Genomic DNA, 17156 nt, shown 5'->3' on the forward strand with positions numbered 1-17156 from the left:
GTTCGGGAAATTACGGCTTACGGACAGGGAAAAAATCATGTACATGATTGTACGAGGTCCTAGGGCTTTTCCTTGGTTGTGGTTCGTTTGCTTGGCTGGCTCTTCAATTGTCAGATGGTCAGGAGAGTTAGAAGTGGCAATGATGAGGGAACGCCAAAATGAGACACTTGCGCTCAACTCAGTAGCTGTAACCAGGGGTGGGGGTTGGGGGTGCAACCCCGAAGGAATGTCTGGATGGGGAAGTCCACATAAGCAAAGGATGCGGTGACTTGTCTGAATCAGAAAATAAAAGGGGAGTATGAGTTTGCAAATCGTAACCTCGTGGTTGTTGCTGGGGCAGAAGACCGGGAAGCTGACAAACGATTCACCTGGTGATAAAGGTAAGTGAGATTTGATTGGCCTTATTTCTCTGTTGATTATTGAACTAATTAATTCCCAGAACTTTGAGACCAATGGTTTAGTAGTGGTTTGATTTGTTTCGTTTTTTGTTTTCTCCTTGAATGGCTGAAATGGAGGATGAGTGAAGAACTTACCTTCTCCTTAGCTAGGAGCTGGGAGAAGAGGCGATAAGGGGAGGTTGAAGAGAAGGAGGGAGATGAAGCCAGCAATACGTTTTGTGACTATTGCAGTTATCAGACAATTTTGAGGATCCTGTACTAACGATGATGGGTTATATCCCCCATTTTATCACAGGCATTATTATGTTAAATTTTGTTAAGATGTTGGATTATTTGGTAAATATTCTCAAGTGCATCCAAAACAAGCATGAGTTTTAAAGACAAAATATTCAAGTCCTAAGTAAAGTCTGATTTACACAGGGAAAAAAGCACAACTTCATAAGTAGGGTAGTAATTTGACGGGACAGACCCTCCAAGAGACATTTTAGCAACTCCTTGGCCTTTGAGCAAGTCTCTAATGCCTGACTTTATGCTTCTTGCTGAGGCTGGAGTCAGTCCAGTTCACACTTTGCTACTGATAAGCCGTCTTGCTAGACTTACCTGAGCCTCCTGTTTCTAACCCATGAAATGATTCTGATGGAATGATGGTAACCAAAAGACTCAAGAAATAAAAGCAAAGGTGCTAGTTATACCCCAAACACTGGGCTTACATTAACTAATTTTATCCTCAGAACAACTTTATTAAATAGCTACTGTTATTACTACTGTATTACAGATAAGGGACAGAAGTACACAGAGATTGAGTTGCCAAGTATCATACATCTAGAAAGTGTAAGAGCTGGAATATGAACCCAGAATGCTGCCTACAAAGCTCATGCTCTTCACCGTCACTTTATAATGTTCTCCTCTTCTCATTGGACTGTTGAAGAATTAATTAGATGTGTATATAACCATGTCTTCTCCCTTTCATCTTCCTCTGTCTTTCCCCTCTTCAAATTATTTTTAAAGACCAAAAGAGAACTATTACCATCATCTTGTGTTGAACTGTTCCTGGGTACACTTATTTCTCTTCACATGTCCTAATAGTAAAATATAACTAGACACGTACTACATGCTTGCTTCCGTAGGCTTTCTCAACTTTGGCACCTTGGCCGAGTTAGTATTTTTGACCAGGTTATTCTTTGTGGATGGGCGGCTGTGCTGTGCAGTGCAGGGTGATTATCTGCATTCAGACTTCCTGTCCTCCTACATACTAGTGGCCCTCCAGTCGGGACGACCAAAAATGTCTGCACAGATTGCCAAATGTCTCCTGGGAGCAAAGTGATTAAGAATCACTGCTGTGAAAGAAGGAAAATGCGGTGTATCTGTTGTACAGAATATTGATTGTTAGATTAGTTGTTGAAAGCAAGTTGGTTTAAAAAAACTAGTTGATAGTAAATTTACTTTGCAAGACCTTATCCTTGCAAAGTCCTTTAAACATAAATTTTCTTTTCACTACTTTGGTGTGTGTGGGGGGGTGGTTCTGGAAAAATGTGACTTTCACCCTTAAATGTAGGTGAAGGGGCTGGGAAATAGAGTAATCAAAAACATTCCTTTAAATTACTAGGTTAGCAGCTCATTGCTCCTATTTGCTCTTGGAAGATAGTACTTTGTTATATAGGACAATGGCCAACAAAATGATTTGGTCATCGGGAGTTCCTCAGTCGGCTACCTCCTACTCATGTTTTGGAGTTAAATGAAGGGGGTGTATCAGTGATAATACTTTGACAAAGTATATAGCCGTTGAGTCAAGAAAGTAAGTAACCATTCGAATACAGCAGAGAGTAGATCATATTACAGACTCTATCTTATTAGAAAAACATGCATGTGTGTCTATTCCTACCCCCTCCCAGTTATTAGAGTTCTCTTTCCTTGTACCATAGTGTCTGAGTCCTAGGGAACAGAAAAACCTCTAGGCACGGGGTCCCAGAGTGCTTTATGGCTCAGAATGTGGGGTTTAGGGATATATTTTTGTCTATACATGGTAAGCTAGAGTCTCCTCCCCCCGCTTAAAAAAAAAACAAAAAACCTTAGCAAAAAGCATTTCTTATTCCCTTTAATGAATAAATACTGGTATTTAATCTAGAAGTTACATCTGATAATATCCTGTCGTAACTATGAGTTGGAATATACAAGGTTATGGAGTAACGATGAAACACAAACGTAGGTGACGATTGATTGGAACAGTAACAGAAGAAATGCAGAAAATTCTACCTATACATCTTTAGATTTATGTCCATGCCGGTGGTACCTGCATCAATAATTTACCTTGAAATGTATCTCTCATGATAAAAAGGCATTCACAGTTCTTATTTGAGAGCTTAGTACACATTAAGAAAGCAGTGGATGTTGACATTTCGTTTATTCTCTATTCCCTCCTGACGGATTATGATGAGGATGTCGAGATGGTTAAGTTGAAGATGATGGGTTAGCAGAATCTGAACATGAATACCGGACTCCAGCAATTGCAGACAAGGATACATTTGAAGATCTAAAAAGGAGTAAGATTAAAAAATGTGTTTTAGGGATCTGTAATAAATCAAAAAAGTGCATGTGGGGAGGCAAAGAGGAAACAGCAGAACTGGATGCTGTGAGTGGGGCACAACTGAACTCCTTGGGGATGGAGCTAGGAAAGAGTCAAGTACAAAACCTCCAGAAAAACATGGGTGTGGGTAAACCAGAGAATGAAGTGAGGGGAGTCTACAAAAGTGATAATAATAAGATCACATCCCTATGTTTCTTTATTATTCCCAAGGGAAAAAAATTAAAATTATTAAGAAACTCCCAGGAAGGGAGAGAGAACTTTGTTTTTTAGACTGCTTTAATTGGAAAAGATTTCTTTGGAACAGTCCTAATTGAAAATGACTCTGGATGATCTCTCACTAAACCTACATCATTAGGAACAAAAGATTTTTAGGAACCAAAATATTTTAAGGGATTACCACTAGAGTTTATTAGATTTACTTGGACTTAATATGTTCACACTCTTTTGGTGGTATTAGTTGGGTCACTGGGTTTCATTCCTGAGGAAAATCTGTTGTAAGGCAACAGTAATGACAGTCAGGACTAAAATGCCACATGAGCTTGCAGAGGCTTTAAAATGTCAACCAATACAATGTGTTGAAACATGATAACTGGAAGACTCCCAAGGCTAAGGCTTTACGTAAAACCTTTAATGTCAGGAAGTAATATATTATGAAATGTCATTCTTTGATTCTATGGATGAGAACACTACGAAGTTGTTTTTAATAAAATATTCCTCAAAATAACAAACATTTCAATATTGCTCAGCTTCATTAAAATATGCCTAATTTTATTTAATCCCCAAATGGGATTTTAAAAAGGATACATACTAATTCTCTTCTTTCTGTCATGATCCTAATTGATAATTGTCATGAGGAAATAAATTTACTCTGTAATGGGAAATTTGTGCCACATGTGATGAAAACTTCCAAAACTTTAAAAAGCATAGACTATTTTAAATTTCTACATTAGGTGAATATATAATAATGGAGGGTCCTGTTAATGGTAAAGGAATATTTCTATGGCTGGTGTGAAGTGTGTGTGTGACATACCTATCTGCCTCAACAAATATTTTGCGTAACAACACACATAGAAAAAAAGGTTGCTTATTGATGACATCCTATGGTTTAGCTCATTAAAGTTTTATTCATAACTTTGCAATATTAACATGTTAATAGAGGACAAAATATTTTATGTAAAAAATTTTGATTTCCTACTGGATAGATATGATTGAAACGATGTACCTTTCTCATCTATAGAGGGCTGTTCTTACTGTTCAAAAATACATAAAAATGCCTGGTGATAAAAGTCAACAGTTGTAATAACACTATGGCTTCTTAGTCTAGAAAGATCTTCTAGGGTTGACTATTCTAAACCATTTCATAAAATTTTTCCAAATTGATAAAATTAGTTATGCCATGATTGGCATTCTGGACCCTCATGAACACCGATCTTCTAACAGAAATCACACTTGGCTAAAGCTCACGTAAGTCCAGCTCCTTTGCAGAAATGTACCGTAAAAATGAGTGAAGACTTCTAAGTAGAAAGAACAGTAATGAAAACATGTTTTGTTATGTTTTAAATTTAAAATGCTTACTCAAAATTTTCAAAGAAGTAGGTGGAAGCGTGGGACAATCTGATCTAAAAAGGGTGTAATAAGGTGATCTAGCAGATCTTGCTGGCTTGTTAGTTCCAACCTACTCATTTTCTTGAGATTCGTTGGCGACATCCTGGACAAGATAGCTTTCCATACATTAATTTAGTGGAGATAAATGTCAGCCATTACCTGAAATATAAATGCCTGGAATATGGATGTTGAAATATCTATTGGACAATTCTGTTAAAAATTGAGGTGAAACAAAGTTCATGGAAGACATTTTGAGATGGGCTTACCATGATTAAGGAATTCTGTCCTTTGAGTCATAAAAAATCCACAGGGCTTTTTTTTTTTTTTTTTTTTTTTTTTTTTGACAGTAATCCAGTGAAAGACCTAATAGTTGCTATACTCCATCATAACAGTTTCAGTATACTCTATAAGGACTCATAATATGTATTTTCTAACCCTGGATGACAGTAATATCTTGGGAAAAAATGAGTGTTGCATAAACCATCCATTTTTGGGCGTGTCAGTAATACCTTGTTTGGGTAGGCAACAGAGACTTTTGACGAGTCTACAAATGTGTTAAGACTCTGATCCATGTAGATCATGAATTTTTACTTGCAATACCATCAGCTGAAATCAGTAGTTGAAGAACCGATTGAACAATATTTCTACTGCAATGGCACTGTAGCATCTGGTATCTGTATGGGGGGTGGTTCAAGGCTAAAGGGAGTCAAGCATACAGCCGTGGAAACAATGGTATTAAAGGTCCTAGAGGGACAGTGGAGGCAAGTGTGGAAAGATTAGCTGATTCCACATCTCCATTGTTCCATGGAAGGAGAATGGTTGGGATGGTTACATAATGTGCAGCATGAAGACCAGTAGGGAATGAGGCTTTGCCTCCTCAAACAGCAAGCGATGAGGAAAACTAAGTCCAAATAATTGAAAATTACAGAACCATGTGCCATTCTAGCAGGAAGTTTGCAGTTAATTTATCGTCTTATATTTTGTTATGAAGAGTGCTGGTAAGGAAAGTCAAGGCACATAAACCAACATAGCAGTAGTCCGTTAAATCAATTCATTTAACTGGAGAATTTCTGGAAAAGTATACAAAAAGAAAGGTTCTATAAGAGATTCCCCCAAACTATATTTCTTGAAGCAGATGATGGAGCAAAACAGAAAGCTCTCACTTGGCTGTGATTCCGCTTAAGAATTTAACCAGTGAATAGTGACCAAACGTCCTGGTGCTCAGTAACTTTCCATAAATAAAGTTCCTAAGACGCGGCTTTGCAGAACATCTCTGTATCTAGATTGTTTTCAACTGGGGTTTGAAACTGATGATCCAGGAGATTCCATGCAAAATATTGATCTCCCAGCAAGTTGTGGCAGTAAATATCCCAACAACCTGTTTGGGTTTCCAAAAATGTAAGAAACAAAATATAAGACTGGTTACATTTTCTTCTACGTCAAATTCATTCTATAAAGATGATCTTCTGTTCTTCACCTCTTTAATGTCCATCTAGTTTAGAATTGATTTTAGTCCATTAGTTCCATTATCATTTCTGGCGTGGAGCCTAAAACCTGTTGCTTACCAGGTCTGGTACTGGGGAAAAAAAAGAAACATGTCCTTTCATCCAAATTCTGTAATGTTCTTTTATATCAAGATTCCATATTAGTTCCTAGGTAATGTTATGTTGGTAACAGATTCTATGAGATACCAGCAATTAACCACACTGAACAACAAATTTTTAATACAAAAATAGAATGGGGCCATGCTACCTGGTTATTGTGGCCCCCTTCACATTCTGGGAGTATCAACAATGCCAAAACAGGGTTATAAAAATTGTGGATAAGTTAAAATATTAACACTATAAGTTTGTCAAACTATAAGCTTGGGTGTAGGGAAAAAATAGCTATTTCTTTAACTCTTTCTATTTGAACCGTCATTTGTATCTGATGACAAAACCTGGTCTTGGTCAATTTCTGGTCAATTTTTTGTCTTAGTCATTCTATAAACTTGGATGTACAAAAAGCAACTTTTATTTTTCTATAGCTCCACTTAATTCCCGTTTCAAGTTTTTATTGTACATTTAGGCAGAAAAGGAGAATTCTCCTATGGTATGGTTGTATTTTAGCTTTTGTTTTGGGGAAAGGCATCTGTTCCTTGGTGTTCATCTTTTTTTTTTTTTTTTTTAAGATTTTATTTATTTATTTGACAGAGAGACAGCCAGAGAGAGAGGGAACACAAGCAGGGGGAGAGGGAGAGGAAGAAGCAGGCTCCCAGCAGAGGAACCTGATGTGGGGCTCCATCCCAGAACGCTGGGATCACGCCCTGAGCCAAAGGCAGACGCTTAACGACTGAGCCACCCAGGCGCCCCTTGGTGTTCATCTTTTTTCCAAATTGGCCTAATTGAAATGTTTAGAGTTTCGTCTTGTTCTCTGGTGTCAGGCTCCTTCACGTTGGCATATGCAGGGATGGACTTGCTTTCACCTGGGCTTCTGACTACAGTCCATGCTCATTTCCTCAGACTGTTTTTCTGAGTTGTGACCTTGAAATAACTTGGAATCTACTGACCTGGTCCTCTCAAGAAACACATGGAAGGTTCAGCTGATTGCCCTCTTCCTCTTAAATGGTAGGTAAGACTCTGGGCTGCCTTGGGCCATCCATGAGCCTGGACGACTTTTTTGGCCATGTTTTTTTGCTCTATTGCTGTTATTCCAATATGACACAGGAAACATTTCCTATGGTGTCACTTTCCAGGTTTCCAAAAAGATAGCAGGCACTGTTCTGAGTATCCAAATTTTTAAGGAATACGATACGCAAGGGGTCATGTTGCATTGTCTGTTTCCTTTCCCTCCGGGCATTATCCTGGAGAGTAGGGCAGCATACAGGACTGCGTCGGAGAGACATGTACACAAAAGCTCTTATGCTCTGGCTTCTTCCTTCCTTCTTCCCAACTCTTGGATTCTTCAGTTAAGCGTAGGAAAACTGGCTCTTAACATCCCCATTCATTTTTCTCAAATATGTTATTTAGGCAGATATTGCTTCCTTTCATCCCACTGTCTCTGCCAGGACTTTGACAAATACTATTTTGAAGCAGAAAGGTCGAGGACTGATTCTTCTGCACCCTGTCTGGAGAAGTTTTGACCTCACTTTTGCAGGTGGGGAAGCCAGTGCTACCCTAGCTGTTGCCGAAAAGGGGGCTACAATCATAATCCAACAAGGCCTTACTGAGGTGTAATACATACAATGAGTGATGTGAAAATACTGTTCCCACACCATTTCAATTGATAACCAAATCTTTTTAATAAGAGCAAACATGTGCAATGCTTATATAAACATAATTAGGTATAAGCCCATTTGGGGATAATACCAAAATCTGTATTTACACCGTTTCCCAAATATAAGACTCAGGCAAATGGTTCTGCTGGTCCTGTGTGTGACAGGTCTTGCGTTGACCCACTCGAACGCGAATCCCATGAAAACAGAAGTACCTAAAAGGAAAGTGATTTTGGTGTGATTTATAATCCATTCTCAATGTTGTGTACCTAATTAAAAAGTCAAACTGCAAATGAATACAGTTTGCTGGCAAATCTTTAAAGAGATAATGTGTGAGTTTGCAAGGCATGCAGAGGCCATCAGATTTCATCAAGAGATAAAAAAGGCAAGGTTGGTGTTCTTGTGTGAAGTGGAGTTTGTTACCTAAAGCAATAAAGTCATTATTTGAGGCTAACTGGTAAGCTGTTTGACCAAGCCAGTGAAGAAAAAAATCCATCTTTGTTCTCATTTTCTTTGGCTTTTTTCCCCTGCTATCTTCTCATAGGGCTGCTCACCTTTCAATTTTTTAAGGTTTTTAGTTTTCCACCATGATTGCTGTCCAGAACAAGAAGCAGCTAGGCTAGAATGTATCATGAATATTTCCCCTTGAAATTAGAATAATTATTTGTTATAGTCCACTAGCTTTTATCAGGAAAAGGAGACCATGAAGATGTCTGGGGCTGCCAACTATCTTTAGATGGTCTCATAACTACTTTCCTTTATTTTTTTTATTAATTTCTTTAAAAGATTTTATTTGACAGAGAGAGCCAGCACAAGTATGGGGAGCACCAGACAGAGGGAGAGGGAGAAGCAGACTCTCCGCTGAGCAGGGAGCCTGATGTGGGGCTGGATCTCAGGACCCCGGGATCATGACCTGAGTCGAAGGCAGATGCTTAACCGACTGGGCCACCCAGGTGCCCCTCAGGAATTTTTTTAAGAGTTATATTTGTTTAATCTCTATGCTGAGCATGGGGCTCAAACTCAACACCCCGAGATCAAGAGTCGCATGCCACCCAGGCACCCCTCATAACTACTTTTAAAACAGAGTCACAACTCCTATTTGGAACACATCTTGGAGGGTTCATCTTCCCTAGCTAAAAGCCCATTAATATACTAAATTTCCAACATTATTTCCCTTGATAGAATCTTACTACTTCTGTAGGAAGAAATGTAAGCAGCAGCTTTTCATATAGCATAGGCAAAAATTAGATATCATATCAGATCAAATAGCCCAGAGATAATTTTAGACTTTGAGTATTATAAGCCCTTTTATTGACATGTGTCTGGCCCTTGCTTCCTGTCCTTTTTATTTCCTTTCTCCTTCTATTTAATAATTAGACTTATAAACTCAGTTTTGTATCCTTCTGTGTTGTGAACCCTTAAGTAATTAAGTATTGTTCAGAAGTAATTTTTGTATGGATGTATGATACTCAGTGGTATGGATGTATCATGTTATCTTAAAACTATTTCCTAATGTGTGATGTTTAAATTGTTTGTAATCTTATTAAAAATAGCTCTGTAGGATTACTCCATTTGTGTGTGTGTGTGTGTGTGTGTGTGTGTGTGTGTGCACGCGCATTCTTCTCATTCTTTAAAATAAATTTCTGGATTTGAAACTACTAGGTCAGAGTTGTGAGCGTTTTAATTGACTTTGATACATGTTAGGTTGCTTTCCAGAAACTTTATACTGATCTGTAGGTTGGCATTGTGCCTCCAGAGAAAGATGGCTTTATTGGGATTTGGTGGAATAACTTGTAATAAGTCGCATGGTATCAATGATTACAGTTAAGTTAACCTAAACCTGGCATCTTTTGGGAAGGGTCTATACATTATGCAAGGAGAAAAAGATTAGCTTTTCTTTGTATTTCCTTAGAAAATGCAAAAAAAAAAAAACCCCCCCAAAAAACCCTGTTTAAATGAAACATAATTTACTTATATGTATAAACATATATAACCTTAATCCATACTTTTAGCCTCCTGACATTCCAGAAACTTTTATCTATGTTCACACAGAATTTCTGACTATTCTGGGAACATCTCCCTCCCCGCCTCCCCCCCCCCCCCCGCTGCTTCTGCTCAGTTTGTTCATAACTCCTGGAATATTTTTGCATAATTGAAGCCCTTCATTATTCAATGCTTGAGTCAAATCCATATCCTTGGCAAAGCCTTCCAAAAGATCTTACTTCAATTATTTATAATGAACTACTCATTGCTCTGTTTTACTTCTGAAATGAACTTTCTTCTACTTCCTTGTTAACAACTAGACTATAGTTTATGAAGCATTAATGGTTGTATTCAGAATACTGTCTAGCCAGAGCTCTGCATGTAGCAAATGTTCAATCAACTTTGATTGAGTTGAACTGAAATGACCTATAAGGGTTCCGTCCCTTTAGGTACCCATCAGTCATGCCTCGGGACTTGGGAAGTAACTGCACATTATAATATAGTGTGGGCCAAGAAGTAAGCCTCCCTGTGGAAGGGAGCGTTTCATTCAGAGAAGGAAAAGCATCTGTTTCCCTGATCCTCCCATCGTGTGGTTGAGAGCCATGCAGAGAACGGGACACACCCTCATGGGTATATTTTCTGGTGGACAGATCTCACCCCACTGTAGTTTTTGTCCTTTTTTAGGGTGCAGTCCCAGAACCAACCTGTCCAAGAGATAATGCACCAGGCATTCTAGAATTGGGTTACCAGGTGTTTAGTAAGTCTTCTGGAAATGTCCTCTGCCCAGAACCAGGGGGCTAGGGATCAGTGGGATGTTATGACTCCTCACCCCGGGGGAAGGGAAAACTTGGTCCCTTGAGAAGCTAAGTTCAGGTGCAGCCTTCCACCTGGGGTATGGAGAGAATCACTTCTTTCTCTTTCTCAGCATCCAAAAAGGATCCTTGTACAAGCACCCAGAATGGGCTCTCTGGTCGCTTTTAGCCAATCCCACTTACTGCTCCATCAGTTGTTCTCCTTCATGTAGTATACCTTTTGAGACCCAGGCCAAATCAAATTACTATCTGTTCATAATATATTCTATTTCTGTGACTTCTATTTCTATGACTTCTTGTTTCAGCAAACATTGAAGTGGTCTTCCACGTTAGGTGCTAAGTGAAGGAGAAATAAAAATACATAATGTGCAGACGTAGTAAAGAGAAGGGCCATATGCACCCCAATGTTCATAGCAGCAATGTCCACAATAGCTAAATCGTGGAAGGAGCCGAGATGCCCTTCAACAGATGACTGGATTAAGAAATTGTGGTCCATATATACAATGGAATATTACTCAGCTATCAGAACGAGTTCTCAACATTTGCTACAACATGGACGGCACTGGAGGAGATAATGCTAAGTGAAATAAGTCAAGCAGAGAAAGACAACTATCATATGATTTCTCTCATCTATGGAACATAAGAACTAGGATGATCGGTAGGGGAAGAAAGGGATAAAGAAAGGGGGGGTAATCAGAAGGGGGAATGAAACATGAGACTATGAGAAACAAACTGAGGGCCTCAGAGGGGAGAGGGGTGGGGGAATGGGATAGACTGGTGATGGGTAGTAAGGAGGGCACGTATTGCATGGTGCACTGGGTGTTATACACAACTAATGAATCATCAAACTTTACATCAGAAACCGGGGATGTACTGTATGGTGACTAACATAATATAATAAAAAATCATTAAAAAAATACATAATGTAGTTTTTGCCCATAAAATACTTAATGTTGAATGGGGCTTTGTTCTGATTAACTCAGGAAGCAAATTTTAAAATTCTCTTTTAGGCTTAAATTTTTAATTTTATTAGTAGCTTATTAGTCAAAATAACAGAGAAAATGAAGTCAGTTATGGTAAATAGGTTGGAAATATTATAAGTATTGTACTAAGCAGCACTATGACTATATAATCTTCCTGAACAACTTCGTTATTTATTTATTTATTTATTACATGAAAAAGTTTTCTGTTTTAACTTTGAACTCATGCCCTCTACTTGGGGGAGCCTCTATGTAAATTCACACGAGTTAAAGGGCTATATAGTCACTTTTGAAATGAAAACTAAAATCTTGAAGCATATTATTACTCCTAATATATTGACTTAAGTTTCTCTGGATTTTGAAGTATTGAAATCAATGAGATGCACAAGGGCAAATATTTACAGTAATAAAAACCTAATATACTAACACATTCTAATGATGCTCTTTTACCCTATAATGTAACAGCTGCATAGTCCTGCTGCTCTTTGCTGCCCAGCTCCCGGTCCACCACTGTGGCAGACTGAGTGCCAGGCTTCCATCCGCAACCCTTAGACGGACTTCAGTGGCTAACCTGAGCGCGGTAGCACTCAGGGAGCAAAAAGGAACCCTTTTTTTTCTGGACTGTAATAAACAGATTATTCCTGAGATGGATTTACTAAAGTAAATGATAGAAAAATCACTAAGGGGGCGCCTGGGTAGTGCAGTCGTTAAGCGTCTGCCTTTGGCTCAGGGCGTGATCCTGGCGTTTCCGGATCGAGCCCCACATCCGGCTCCTCCGCTGGGAGCCTGCTTCTTCCTCTCCCACTTCACCTGCTTGTGTTCCCTCTCTCGCTGGCTGTCTCTCTCTCTGTCAAATAAATAAATAAAAACTTAAAAAAAAAAAAAAAGAAAAAGAAAAAGAAAAATCACTAAGATGCACTTAGGAACAAACATGAATATTCTTGTGCTCAGATAGAGAGGGTCAGTTGATAGCCACACTCAGTGGGTTTGGGACTTCTTACGCACAACACTCCACTTTTGTGAGTCGGTATTCTACATCTCCTCTCCTGGGAGTAAATGGATGCCCTGCTTAGAGACTATCCCTAAGACTCTTCCCCAACTTAGCAGTATTTTTTAATGACAACTTAGTAACCTATCTGGTTCCAAGTTATTTCAGATACGGAGGGAGAGTAATGGCAATATTGATATCCTAGAATCTTTGCTGGGCTAATGCCAACTTAGCATTTACAGCTCTTCTTTGGGGCATTCTGTAAGTAGAATTATGCTGCCTTAGGATTAAAAATTCTAGTAGAGGCAAGTCAAGTTATGGGGTTCAAATGTGGGAATGACGAACTGCCTGGAAATTTGGCTGAGATTGTTATGGAGTAGCACTGACTAAATTCACTCTTGAAAGTTAGACCCAGCATTTTGCTCATAAAGGCAATTGGACAGGCTGATGAAAACATGAAAATAAAAAGTAGAAATTAAAAAAAATCTCTGTAAGTTAATTTTATTATCTGAATTAATATATGTAAATGTCAGGCTCAGCATCATGCCTTCAAGTATTTCTTACTCAACAAATACTAGTTCCGTTCGTTCTTTCCCACCCCCACCTCTCACTCCAACTAGTGTGTCTGTGGGAGGTGGGATGTGGGTGCGGGGAGGGAATCCTAGAGAAGAGCCCTTGCGAGAGGAACAGGATTTGGACATGCGAGCTTGGAGGAAGCGCAGCCTGGATGGTGTGCAAGTCTTATTTAAAACCTAGAGATCTTGACATTTGCAACGATGTGGATGGAACTAGAGGCGATTATGCCACGTGAAATAAATCAGTCAGAGAAAGACAATTAGCATATGATCTCACTGATATGCGGAATTTAAGACACAAGGCAGAGGATCATAGGGGAAGAGAGAAAAAAAATGAAACGAAGAAACCAGAGAGGGAGACAAACCATAAGAGACTCTTAATCTCAGGAAACACACTGAGGGTTGCTGGAGGGGGTGTGGTGGGGGGGCTTGGTGATGGACATTGGGGAGGGTATGTGTTGTGGGGAGTGCTGTGTATTGTATAAGACTGATGAATCACAGACCTGTACCCCTGAAACAAATAATACATTCTATGTGAATAATAATAAAAAAAAATAAAATCTAGAGGTGGGAAGTATGTTGCAGTTTGACTAGACTACAAAGGACCCAGAAGTAAAGAATTAGGATGGAAAGTTAAAAATGATAGCATAAACCCAGATAATGTTGGATTTGCAATGCTAACTTAAATAATGATTTTCAGTTAAGAGTGAAAAGCTAGAGGGAATCCTATGCTCCGTAAGGAGTCTGTACCAGGTAATTCTATAGAACCAGTGAAAATGTGGAGCCTGACCTGCGTGCAGTTGAGTACAGGAATCAGATTAACATCAACAGCGGAAGAATGTATGCAGTGGGAGACAGCAGGTGATCTGAGATTGGATTGCCTCCTTAGGCACATTTTTTTCTCCTTTTTTATAATTTTTAGATAACTTATTCATTGTTGGGTAGAATATAGGAAATAATGTTCTTTATATAAGTATTACTTTAGAGACAAATACTTAAAAAATATGCTGTTGCAAGTTACATAATGATGACTAACTTGAAAAATGAATTTATTACATAAAAATACATTTACATAAGCACTAATGTCAAAAAGATTCTAAAATTTTAAAAAACTATACAGAGTGAACCGTAGGAGAAAAAACAATTGAAGGGATTGCGTTTCAAATATATGAGTTGTCATTTCTTCTCTAGCTAATCATAAAAGGCATTTTTAAAAAAATTTCACAAGTTTGAAGGCTTCTGTTAAAATGTTTTTTTGAAATGCTTCAACATACAGATATTATAGAAATAAGTGTGTTTTAAGGATAGGGGCTAGATCTGAAAATTCCATGGGTCTTTATTGTTTTTCAGTATCCGTGCTTTTAAGGTTGACAAATCCGTACCTTAATGTCACAGTAATTGTTACGGTTATTAATAGCATGCATCTCCAAGGGGAGACCAAAAAACCTCCACAAAATATACTTGAAATTGGGGTGAGGTCTTTGTAACTATGAGTAGCAGCTCCGTGTCCTGCAGTAGAAATGGCATTAGAATAGAGAGAGAATGGCAGGGTTCTAGACTCTTTTCACCACTTGGCGTCTAATCTTGTGGTTTAGGCAAATCCCCCACCTCCCTTTTCTCTTTTCTAAGTAACAATACCAGCACTTAGATGGTTTTTGCGAGGACTAAAAAAATAAAAGTTACTTCTTGCCTTCTGTGAAAATGCTGTTGAGTGCTAAACAGACAAACACATTTAAGTCCACTTGGCATACAAACGGATTGGCCGCCTTCAGAATTAAGTTCCTCAATAAACATACATGGTGAATTCCTTTGCAGAAAAACCTTTTCATGCATCTATCAACATCAGCAGGTAGGTATTGTGAGTCTGTTATAAAAGGCCTTGATGTAAAGGAAGTGTAAGAGCACGTGCCAGCCTCAGATTTAGGAAGTAATGGGGAAAACATGTTTATTGCAAAATTACATCTTTTTGTCCAAGATAGTACATCCAGACTTCAGCCACCATGATAAGAATGAGCTAACATCACTATTACAACTTATTTTATGAATATATGAACCTCCAGAACATAATACACTTAGGGCCACAGGTACCCAATATTAAACTTGAAAAGAAGTCAAACTGATGCTTAAAAATTTACAAAAACCTTTGCATAGACTGGGAAGGCTGAGTGAGAGATCTACAAACTCTGATTAGTCATTGTTAACACCAGTTTTCAAGCTCACGAATCGAATGACATTTTGTTTTCATACCAGGCTTAAACCTTTTCATCATTTTTCTAAAGTTAAGTTATCCTCTATTTATATAGGTAACAAGTAACAAAAATTATTTGCATCTTGTGATTATAAGCTAAATTAACTGTCTCAGATATGTAGAAAGAGATAATGCTGCTTGAATTTATAAGCGTGATTAGATATTGTATCACTGATTCTGAATCAATTGCTATAACATTACTTGAAATGAAACAATTTTGCTTGCTCACATGAAATGAAATAATCATGCTTTGTAAGAGTTAAAGGTGAGCGTTAAGATTGTGTTAGAAACCTTTAAGGAAAATATAAGGATGGCAATCTTCAAGAATGATCTTTAGAATCTGCGTATTTCTAAATTATATAATCTCCAGTCTGACAAAAGGTATGAATCTGTGAGCAGCAAATGTGTAAGAAAACTACTGGATGCCAGTGGGGATAAAAATCACCCCAAAGAATGATAGGTAACAGTGTCTGGTGCTCATAGAGACAAAAATAATGCCTGCTCTCATGAGCAAGAAAGGAAAACCTCAACATAAATGAGACCTTGATTAGGGAACACAGAGGCCTTGTCCTTGTCTCAGCTGTGAGGAAAAATTGGACCTGGAATGATGACTACATCTAATAGATGTTCACAAAGCTTTAATGAAAATGGTTTTGCATATTCAATTCAAAGGTTTTATTTTTTTTTTTAATTTTTAAAGTCAAAGTCATGGTAACATTGAGTTTATTTTTGTAAGACAAAGTCCTATACATGATAAAATTATTAGCAAGATAATAAGGCTCCTAGGCTATATTGGAATGAGAGCAATTTAGGTGATGTACGAAGTGCTTCTTTACCAGAAAACAACCACGACGCCTTATTTCATGTGATACATTTGAACTAGCATCTTGCCCTCAGATAACCAATGACTTTTAGCTTGGTAAAGTGAGTTCTGGAACTCCTTGCCCACGAATACTTCAGAAAAGTTCACATTTTAAAAAACTGAGTCTTCATAAAAGACACAAGTAAGGACATGTTTGAAAGATGTGACCTTCTTCAGAATTGGTACGTTTCTGCATAACCATTTCTAGGACCACAGAAATAAATAAAGCAGTAATTAGCTTCAAGAAGTATTATTTTATCTTAGAGGAAAATACTCAGTTATAAGTAGCCATTAAAGAAGTAACTCACACGAGTAACTACTGAAACTCTATGTGGTACCTTATTTCTGCAAACTGAGACAGAAGCTTATGTTTTATGCTGTTGCTCAATGAGTCAAACATGAGAACAGATCCCCCTGAGCCATGCTTGGCGGGTAAGTAAGCACTGAAAAAGTTCTGTCATGCATTCTTTTTTTAAATGTCCAGATGCAAGCTCAGGTTTAAATATAAAAAGCTGGTTCTGTAGACAACCTTTGGGATAAAAGGTGTATTTACAGGACTTAGACGTATGTAGAGAAATGGCAAACGATGACGAGTTGTACTCTGAAACAAGTAGTTTGATAGTACAAGTTTGTAAATAGTGGTCACTAGTGTGTTCAGGGTTTTTTTGTTGTTTTTTGTGGGTTTTTTGGGTCTATATTTGCTGTAAGTGACTTTTACGGTTTAAAGAAATGTTTGAAAACATCACATCAAACACGAGTAGAAACCCTGAGCACTCATGTAGAACGATTGGAATTTGGAGAACATGGTTTTAAGTTGATAGAAATTGAAACTTCTTAAGCCTCACAGGGGGCTATCTTTGCTAAATCT

The sequence above is a fragment of the Ursus arctos genome, unplaced genomic scaffold, assembly GCF_023065955.2.
Source record: "Ursus arctos isolate Adak ecotype North America unplaced genomic scaffold, UrsArc2.0 scaffold_3, whole genome shotgun sequence".
In the NCBI taxonomy this organism is placed as follows: Eukaryota; Metazoa; Chordata; class Mammalia; order Carnivora; family Ursidae; genus Ursus; species Ursus arctos.